At 45.3% G+C, this 11084-nt stretch overlaps 1 long non-coding RNA gene across 1 annotated transcript; it reads right to left on the bottom strand.

The window, feature by feature from the left end:
• Nucleotides 1-549: 549 nt before the first annotated feature.
• LOC138265443 (uncharacterized) lies at nt 550-10891 on the bottom strand. Its single transcript, XR_011199365.1, has 3 exons — nt 10684-10891; nt 9372-9439; nt 550-1585 (listed from the first exon to the last, which is right to left on the bottom strand). It is a non-coding gene; the product is annotated as an uncharacterized lncRNA (long non-coding RNA).
• Between the last annotated feature and the right edge of the window lie 193 nt (nt 10892-11084).

Below are 11084 nucleotides of genomic sequence, written 5' to 3'. Positions count from 1 at the left end.
GATTGTTTGGGATAAAGTCACATTTGATATTGTCATGACCACACAAACTTGCCAAATCAAATAAAAGAAATGCTTGAGAAAAGCAAAGAGATATCCTCAGTGGAGACAGCAAAGCCCAAACTGGAAGAAGGTTTGCAGAGTAATCTTGTGCTTATTTCAAAGGAAGAATTAAGAAGAGAAGATTCAAGATGGCCGTCGTGAGTCCTGAAGGTTAGTTACAGTTCTAGTCTTGCAATCAGTTGGTTGCTAGGTTACGAGCTCACCAGCTGGAAGCTTGGCACTTCAACTGAGGTCTGACAGGAATCAGCTGTGTGGAAAGAGAGCGTGCTTCAGAGCAGAAACTTCTGTGAGGTAAAATTACATTTGAAGACTATTTTACAGAAAACGTGATAAATATGGTCAAGGTTTATTTGAGGAGTTTGATAGTAGACCGTTCCAGTGGAGGTTTGGCAAGGCTAGAGTTTAATGTATGAATAAACCTTATGTTTACAAGGTTCCTGTTTAAGATACTGTAACCGTGTGGGTGTGGATGAATCACTCTAGACTGCGTTATAGTCTTGAAAAAAAATAATTTTATTGATGATATTGGATGTGGATTGGATCAGGTGAGTATACTTCAGTCTTTGGTTGCTGGGTTTAAGGTGGTGGGATGTTCTTCAAGTTTGGTCTTCACTCTTCCCTTTCTGTCTCCCTTGTTCACAGGTCGTCCCCCGGGAAGCGCATGTGGAGAGAAGAGAATAATAGCAGTAAGTGAACGTGATACTGGTAACTATTTTGTTTCCTTATGCTTTCTTTGTTGTCCCTGTCTCACTGTTCTTATCAAGGTTACATTTCTCAAACTGGTTCAGGTTAGTATGTGATTTCTTCCATCTGTTTCTTAATTGTCTAACTCGTGTCCTTTCTGTCTTCTTATTTTCTTTCAGCGCTCAACCGTTCCTGTGTGCGGGTCTTGGCTGGTCTATTTGTGGTGACGGTGCTCTATGGTGCCCGGTGGTAAGTTATTTATCTCTCCCTCGTCCTTGTCCGTTTCTCTTTTCCACCCCCCCTCCCAGTGCTCGTGCTTTTGTTTCCCGGTGTTGTCCTTCCCCCTCCCTTCTCTCCGTGTTACCCTTTTTTCCCCTTCCCCTCTCTCACTCGGCTCCTTTTCTCTCTTTCTCACTCACTCATTCAGAGACGTGGTCCCACGCACCTGAATGGCCACGCTTCTCCTGAAGCGTGGCAGGATGCTGCACTTCGTCCTCCCAGTCGCCTGGAACAGGGTCTTCCGTCACTCGTCTTCCGCTTTCTCCTCCGGTACTCGGACGGTACCGCGGTCTCCAGATCTCGAGGGGGCTCCACTCCTCGTCTTCCTCGTTCGTCTCTCTCTCGCTGGGTTTCTCCTCCTCCGACGGCTGGTTCACGGCTGTTTTATTGCCTCCCGCTTTCTCCTCCCAGCGTCTGAACGCCGTAAGTGCTGGCAGCGGCACTTTTGACCTCCCGGCGTCCCGCCACGGCTGGTCTTCCCACCAATCACGGGCAGAGAGACCAGGAAGTCTCGGAGTAACAGGGGCAGCGTCAGCACAAGTGAGAGCCATGTGCGGGCGAACTGGTTCCAGCCCGTCACAGATACCAAAGTCAAAAGAAAAACGAACTTTAACAAGCAAGTATTTACAAATACCAAGGTTATAAACGAAGGCCGAGTTTAATGGAGAAATTAATGTTAACAAGTAAACATTTACAAATGCAACGGTAATAAACCAAAGTAGAGTTTAAAAAAGAAACAAACTTTAATAAACAAGCATTTACAAATACAAGTTATCGATAGATGTCGAAGTAAGAAAGGAGAAACTAACTTTAATAAACAAGCATTTACAAATACAAGTTATCAACACATGTCGAAGTAAGAAAGAAGAAGCAAACTTTAATAAACAAGTATTTACAAATACAAGTATTGACAGAAGTCAAAATAAGACAGGAGAAACAAACTTTCATAAGCAAGAATTACCAATGCAATAAACGTAATTGAACTCTCTAATGTAAAGTAGAAACCAACTAACATCAGCTGATTTGGAGAACGCATTATCACCAACCATATATATATCAACATAAAACCAATCTCTAACAAAGGCTGAGAAGTTCTTCCAGAATCAGTAATAAACATTTTTAAGAAGAGCTTATCATTCATAGAGAGAAGCAAGGCTACAGAGAACTCAGGGTGAGTGAAGAAATAATCGAATTAAAGAGAATTAAGTGTTGAGAGTAGAAAGTGTAAAACTGATGTTGTATGTCCCTAGTAATTGCGACTGTGACTCTTGCAGGTGCTGCATCCAATCTTAGAGGTGAAGAGGCAGACTGAGTACTGACGTTCATCATCTCTGTGGCAGTCTCTCTACAATCCCATTCCCCTTTCCCCCTCCGGGGTACTCAGCGCGAAGGATTAAAATTCGTTGTGAGTAGCTCGGGTCGGGACTGAGGAGTTATCTTCTGCTTCGGAGGAAATCGAATTGAAGTATCCTGACAGATATATATATGGCCCAATGGAGGTCTTTCAAATACCATATGTGTTTAAACTTTCTATGAATTATGTAATAATATCGGGAGTTGTTTCTGATAACTGGGATGTGAAAACAGTTGATTCTATGATGACTGAGTTGCAGTATTTTACTGTATTTGAAAGTGAGGATGTTTATCAATCCAAAGAAAATTATAGTGACATGTTTTGCTATAAGTATTATGGACACCATTTAATTCACAGAGCAAGTACTCCAAAGAATGTTTTTAATTACACCCAATAGGAACATTGTCCAACTCCACCACAAGGGAGTTCTAAAACATTTTCTGAAAAATTTGCATATTTTTCAGGGCACAACGTTCAAAATGCTGAGTCATATTATTTCAAACTGCCATTGATGGAAAATGTACATATATTATTGATAGATACAAAATTCATTTATTGGATTCCTTTGTTTCCCGGTTGGCTATAGAAGGCTTTGAATATTGGTTGTAATAGATCGACTTAAAAAGTGTGGGGAACAAAACATTGGCACATAAGGGGAAAGGAAGCTTTATTTAGAGCATGCCTGATACCTCTTCAAATGATAGTTTTAAATTCAACTGTACAACAGACATGTTGTTTAGGCTTAGCAAAAATTAAGGATTTGAATGCGCCCAGTATTCCTGCCCCTGCAAAATTTTACAAATGGCAAAAGTATATCGCTGCAACGGAAGATCAGCTCATTGAATGGGTCCAAAATGGCACGTTTAATGCTTCACATTTACATCCTGGTGAGTGGTTACTGTGGCCAATAGATACCAATGGGTGCCATAAACGTTTTGTAAACTCCACGGGCGGTTTCAGAACAAATAGACCTGACCCTCGCTATGTGTCATCTGAACATGCAGGTATAGTAACAACATACTGAGTATGGAAACTATGCCAGCAATGGTTGAAGAGTTCCTCACTAGATGCTGTTAGAGAATACCTCAGTCTCCTGTCTAGTAACACTGACTTACAGGATTTCCTGTGAGGCCCCAGAAAACAATGCAGCAAGCGCTTCTTCTATGCAGTCTATAATGAAATTTGGAAGCTTTCTCAACAAGAAGCTGCTGCCAGGTTAAGGTAAATAGATCAGGAAAACTTACAGAAGGCATTAGCTGTTGTAGATAATGGGATTAATACCCTGTCCGACTGGATATACACCTTAAACAACATCACTTCTTCTTCAATAGACATAGTACAAAACGACATGTCCTCTTTACACCACAGACAGAGTCAACTAAGGTCCATTATGCAGTTATATTGGACACCACAAACACTGAAGGCAGGCCGCGTTCCCTGGCAACACGTTAGTGCAAGGGACATATTTTCCAAATTTAATTTAAGGCGACAACAACAACTAATGGCTAAAAAGAAGGACTTATGTTGTGTTAAATATTGAGAAATTAGATAAGTTGCCTTTTACTGTATCTGAAATACCATCTGCTGAGTGGTTAATACACGGGGTCATTAATCTGCCTATTTCAACACTTCAATTCACATCCTGCTTAAAACACATTCCAGTGGGCAGATATAAAAGGCTAGGAGATAATTACATCCATGAGGTATGGGAGCTACCCTTCTCGTATAAATGTCTGAGTGGCATGAAAGAGTTCTTTCTTAGCGTTAGTGAATGCGAAACTGCTGTCAGCCATTGAATGGTTTGTAAACAGCTGTCCCTGCACGGGACGTGTAACACTTCGGCAGCGAACGTGGCTTGTAACCTGAAGGGAGTCCCCTTGATTAGACCTACGTTACAGGTGCTCTTGAATGGCAGGTATGTCTTCCTCAATAGTGAGAGCTGTTGTGGGATGCGAGCTGGAATAGTTTATGTCGTTTCGGTCTCCAAAATGATTACATGCTGCTGGAATGTACTTTTTCCTCCTACATGACAGAGGGGAGTAGCTGAGATTTGGCCCCATATCACTACTTTAATGTGAATTTTGACTAGTTGAGCAGACTCAAGGCTTTATTGTTTCAAAAACAGGTGGCGTTTACATCTGCACACAAGACCTATGCGCTTCAGTTTGCTAGGTCATCCGCAGAGATACAGTCCCTTTTAAGTACTAACTTTTTTAGACACTTTGGTGCACTGGTGGGATGGATATTTAATGCGTCCAGCACTAGTGGAATCGCAAATTTCTGTAAGGCCGTTGGTTCCGGTTTCATTCACACTCTCTCCTCTATATTTGGCTTAATACCTTCAGCCTCACACTCAATATTTTCCCTTATTTTCGGGGGATTTCAGATAACTTTGGCTGTAATAGGTGGCATCTTGCTGTTGCTACTTTTTCTGCGCAATGGCTGTCCCGTTACAACAAGAAGGAATGAAAGCGCTTTCACCAGCGCAGCTGTGTCGTGAACGTATGATGCAGTACTTTGGGGCATCACTCCTGTGACTGTGACTAGTCTGTCATTCAGACCGGTTTTGCATTGTGTGCAGCCTGTGTTTCGATGCCTCAGGTGCCCTTCTGAATGTCTACTGAAAGTTTGTCTTTCTACGCGGCGATTGCTTTAATTGGACGCTGATCTGTTGATGTTCTCACTGAGCGCTCATTCCCAGACATGCGCGTTGAGGGTGCGTTTGCTACGGGAGGCTGTTTATGAGTTGCCCTTTGTGGATCAAGCAACTCTAAGCTCATTGCTGGGCACACCACGGAATGCTGCTGCCTCAGCTGGAGCTCAGGCTTTGGAACACGAAGACTCCTTGGTTTTCCCTGGTGATAAACTTCCTATTTTACCAACTGCCGAAGTGGAAGATTTACGGTCTTCAATTATCCTGGATTCAACTGGCGACTTCAAAAATGACTCTGAGTTGTGAAATTCGGCCTTTCCTTGACGCCACAACTAACATTTTAAATTGTCCTTTTAACACATGCTCAAATGTCTTTTAACTTGTCATTATTGACATTCCCATATCTATATATTAGGTTGAATTTTAGTAGTTTTTTTTTTTTTTTTAGATAATTAGGCTTTGAACCAGCATGGGGAGGGTGTTGTGTAGCCATTTTAGGTATAGCTTTATACACATTATTTTAGCATATTAGGCCTTCCGCTGTGCACTTCAACCTAGTGTAGGAGGCTGGCCTGGCTTGTAGTGGGTACCAAGGGGTACTTACACTTTGTACCAGGTCCAGTTATCCCTTATTAGTGTAGAAGAGGTGTCTAGCAGCTTAGGCTGATAGAAAAAGGTAGCTTAGCAGAGCAGTTTAGGCTGAACTAGGAGACGAGTGAAGCTCCTACAGTACCACTAGTGTCAAATGCACAATATCATAAGAAAACACAATACACAGATATACAAAAAATAAAGGTACTTTATTTTTATGACAATATGCCAAAGTATCTCAGTGAGTACCCTCAGTATGAGGATAGCAAATACACACAAGATATATGTACACAAGACCAAAATATGCAGTAATAGCAATAGAAAACAGTGCAAACAATGTATAGTCACAATAGAATGCAATGGGAGCACATAGGGATAGGGGCAACACAAACCATATACTCGAGAAGTGGAATGCGAACCACGAATGGACCCCAAACCTATGTGACCTTGTAGAGTTGTCGCTGGGACTGTAAGAAAACAGTGAGGGTTAGAAAAATAGCCCACCCCAAGATCCTGAAAAGTGGGTGCAAAGTGCACCTAAGTTCCCCAGAGAGCACAGAAGTCATGATAGGGGAATTCTGCAAGAAAGACCAACACCAGCAATGCAACAACGATGGATTTCCAGACGAGAGTACCTGTGGAACAAGGGGACCAAGTCCAAGAGTCACGATCAAGTCGGGAGTTGGCAGATGCCCAGGAAATGCCAGCTGTGGGTGCAAAGAAGCTGCCACCGGATGGTAGAAGCTGTGGATTCTGCAAGAACGGCAAGGGCTAGAAACTTCCCCTTTGGAGGATAGATGTCCCACGTCGTGAAGAGTCGTGCAGAGGTGTTTCCTTGCAGAAAGACCGCAAACAAGCCTTGCTAGCTGCAAGGGTCGCGGTTAGGGTTTTTGGATGCTGCTGTGGCCCAGGAGGGACCAGGATGTCGCCAATTGCGTGAGGAGACAGAGGGGGCGTCCAGCAAGACAAAGAGCCCACTCAGAAGCAAGCAACACCTGCAGAAGTGCCGGAACAGGCACTACGAAGTGGAGTGAACCGGAGCTCACCCGAAGTCACAAAGGAGGGTCCCACGACGCCGGAGGACAACTCAGGAGGTCGTGCACTGCAGGTTAGAGTGCCGGGGACCCAGGCTTGGCTGTGCACAAAGGAAATCCTGGAAGAGTGCACAGGAGCCGGAGTAGCTGCAAAACACGCGGTTCCCAGCAATGCAGTCTAGCGTGGGGAGGCAAGGACTTACCTCCACCAAACTTGGACTGAAGAGTCACTGGACTGTGGGAGTCACTTGGACAGAGTGGCTGAGTTCAAGGGACCTCGCTCGTCATGCTGAGAGGAGACCCAGAGGACCGGTGATGCAGTTCTTTGGTGCCTGCGGTTGCAGGGGGAAGATTCCGTCGACCCACAGGAGATTTCTTCGGAGCCTCTAGTGCAGAGAGGAGGCAGACTACCCCCACAGCATGCACCACCAGGAAAACAGTCGAGAAGGCGGCAGGATCAGCGTTACAATGTCGCAGTAGTCGTCTTTGCTACTTTGTTGCAGTTTTGCAGGCTTCCAGCGTGGTCAGCAGTCGATTCCTTGGCAGAAGGTGAAGAGAGAGATGCAGAGGAACTCTGATGAGCTCTTGCATTCGTTATCTAAGGAATTCCCCAACGCAGAGACCCTAAATAGCCAGAAAAGGAGGTTTGGCTACCTAGGAGAGAGGATAGGCTAGCAACACCTGAAGGAGCCTATCAGAAGGAGTCTCTGACGACACCTGCTGGCACTGGCCACTCAGAGCAGACCAGTGTGCCAGCAGCACCTCTGTTTCCAAGATGGCAGAGGTCTGGAGCACACTGGAGGAGCTCTGGACACCTCCCAGGGGAGGTGCAGGTCAGGGGAGTGGTCACTCCCCTTTCCTTTGTCCAGTTTCGCGCCAGAGCAGGGCTGGGGGATCCCTGAACCGGTGCAGACTGGCTTATGCAGAGATGGGCACCATCTGTGCCAATCAAAGCATTTCCAGAGGCTGGGGGAGGCTACTCCTCCCCAGTCCTGACACCTTTTTCCAAAGGGAGAGGGTGTAACACCCTCTCTCTGAGGAAGTCCTTTGTTCTGCCTTCCTGGGCCAAGCCTGGCTGGACCTCAGGAGGGCAGAAACCTGTCTGAGGGGTTGGCGGCAGCAGCAGCAGCTGCAGTGAAACCCCGGGAAAGGTAGTTTGGCAGTACCCGGGTCTGAGCTAGAGACTCGGGGGATCATGGAATTGTCTCCCCAATGCCAGAATGGCATTGGGGTGACAATTCCATGATCTTAGACATGTTACATGGCCATGTTCGGAATTACCATTGTGACGCTATACATATGTCGTGACATATGTATAGTGCACGCGTGTAATGGTGTCCCCGCACTCACAAAGTCCGGGGAATTTGCCCTGGACAATGTGGGAGCACCTTGGCTAGTGCCAGGGGGCCCACACACTAAGTAACTTGGCACCCAACCTTTACCAGGTAAAGGTTAGACATATAGGTGACTTATAAGTTACTTAAGTGCAGTGGTAAATGGCTGTGAAATAACGTGGACGTTATTTCACTCAGGCTGCAGTAGCAGGCCTGTGTAAGAATTGTCAGAGTTCCCTATGGGTGGCACAAGAAATGCTGCAGCCCATAGGGATCTCCTGGAACCCCAATACCCTGGGTACCTCAGTACCATATACTAGGGAATTATAAGGGTGTTCCAGTATGCCAATGTAAATTGGTGAAATTGGTCACTAGCCTGTTAGTGACAATTTGAAAAGAAATGAGAGAGCATAGCCACTGAGGTTCTGGTTAGCAGAGCCTCAGTGAGACAGTTAGGCATCACACAGGGAACACATACATATAGGTCACAAACTTATGAGCACTGGGGTCCTGGCTAGCAGGGTCCCAGTGACACATAACAAACATACTGAAAACATAGGGTTTTCACTATGAGCACTGGGCCCTGGCTAGCAGGATCCCAGTGAGACAGTGAAAACACCCTGACATACACTCACAAACAGGCCAAAAGTGGGGGTAACAAGGCTAGAAAGAGGCACTTTCTCACACCTAGATATATTTTATTCAGCTTTGTTTTTATAATTTTAACAATAGCTACATTTGCGGTCTTGTTTTATTTTCTCTATCTAGCTGTTCTTTGCCTAGGTCTCCACTGCATTCTTAAACAAGACATTTCTTTCATCTGTGCTTTACTCAAGGCTGCAGTAAGCTAGGTTACCAGCAAAGTGGTATGCTTTGTCTTCAATGTTCACAGAAACATACACACTCTTATGTGGGGATCCTTTCTTGGAACATCAGCTGTTTTATTATAAAAACACTACTTTGACCCATGTATGTTAGAGAGAGATTCCAGCCAGATGACCACGAATATATCCTGATTGCTTCGCTGCAGCTGCTTATGTAGACTACAGGCCTCTTGCTCAGGTATGAGGGATGGTGTCCTCCCAGGGGAACCCTAAAGGCAGATTTAGAGCTTAACATGCTGTGCTCTAACATAGCCTAGGTAGGAACTATCCTTCACAATCTTAGTGACACAATGGTAGTGTTATTTTTGTGTTTTACTCTCCTTGTCACAATTTTAATCTTGTTGTGCTTCAACGTCCTAGTTATTGCAATACATGTCTGATCAACTAAGATGCAGTCACTTCAATAAAACCTTATTGAACTATACTCTGATTGTCTTTGCATATGTGAGACTAATGTAACTGAGAGAAGCGGATGATATCTGAGTGACTACGACTTACCTGGAGCCATTTATGTCATGCACCCGGTTGCTCAATCATCCCTGCTCTTGGGTGTAGATGAGGCACTGCTAGTAAACCGGAAAAAAACCTGGATTAGGCCGAGAGCTGTCACATGGTGCGGGTTAAGACTCAGTCCCCCGCAGTACAAGTGATTCTGCCACCCAAATCCAGTAGTCTCATTAGGATAATGAGAACCTACGCGAAAATGCCAGTACTCTTCACTGCTTTACTCTATAACATCTCAATTCTATGCCAATGCACTATACCCTGCATTTCACTCTACTCTGAAACAATCTACTCTATGCCACTGTACTCTACTCCACTGTATGCCTCTGCACTCTACACCACTTTACTCTAAACCACTGGGCTTTAATCCACTGCACTCTACGCCATTCTACTCTGCACTACTGCACTCTATGCCACTGCACTGTGCAGCACTCTGCTCTACACCACCCCACTATATGCCATTGCACTCTATTCTACTGCACTATATGCCACTCTACTCCTCACCCCTGCACTCTACTATTCATCACTCTAATCTACGCCACTGAACTTTATTGAGCTACACTCTATACCAATGGACTCTACACCAGTACACTTTGCTCTACACCACTACATTCACCTCTGCACCACTGTATTTCATGCTATGTCAGGCTGTACCACACTACTCTGCATCACTCCACTCTGCAGTACTATACCCTATACCACTACGCCATAGCACTCTCTGCAACGCTACTCTACACCAATACACTCTATGCCACTGTACTTTACTCTACTTCACTACACATTATATGCCACTGTACTCCACGCCACTATCCTATGCAAAACGCTGCAACACTTGCAAATGCACTCTACACCAGTCCACTCTAAGCCACTCCACCCTAGGACGCTCTATGCCACTCCACTCTTCGCCATTCCACACCATTCTCCTCTTTGCCACTAAATTTTACCATACTGAATAGCATCCACACTGGTGTACAACATGGCTAAAACATAGTGGCAAAGCTAATAGCTCTTGCATAGGCAAGACCTTTTTGCTTTGCCACTGCTTGTAGGTACTGTGTGATTTCCATACCAAAGCAGTGCTATTTCTACGAACGCTAGACATTTCCAGCAATATGATTTATGTACCAATTACAGGACACAAAATTAATTTCGTTACAGTCGTGCGCACTTAATGTCTGTGCTCTGGTGACATGTCCTCTCAGTGGACTTAAATAACGAGCCTAGAAGCCCGCGCTGTAGTCGGCATGGGCGGTCACGCACATCAGTCTCTCTGCACTATCACGGAAGGGGGCTCGGGCCCAAATACCGTTTTAGGGCCGGGGACACGTTCCTGGCGCAGCTGTACGTCGGGTGGCTTTCGCTGGCGGATGGCGCCAAAATAAACTGCTTCAGGGAGGAGCCGACCGAGATCGAGTAACACTAAAACAAGAGTTTATTCCACAGTAACGATAGGGTACCGGTCGGGTCGCCCACTCCCTGGAAGAGCCAGGCAAAGGCAGGCAGCGAAGAGTCAGGCAGCCCGCCCACTGATGGAAGGCGGGGACGCGCAGCTGGCACTTCCAAGCCAGTGGCACGTGCGCTCTACTGACAGTACACCCAATGAACCACTGGCCAGGTTTTGCCAACCAACTGCGTGATAGTCTACAGTATGCTAGGTCCTATAGCCAATGAACAACTGAGAAGAACTCCCATATCCAATCCTATTCA

Source organism: Pleurodeles waltl, chromosome 11 (genome assembly GCF_031143425.1).
Source record: "Pleurodeles waltl isolate 20211129_DDA chromosome 11, aPleWal1.hap1.20221129, whole genome shotgun sequence".
NCBI classification, from domain to species: Eukaryota; Metazoa; Chordata; class Amphibia; order Caudata; family Salamandridae; genus Pleurodeles; species Pleurodeles waltl.
Note: the sequence above shows the minus strand (reverse complement) of the source record. Positions and strands in the feature narration are given on the sequence as shown.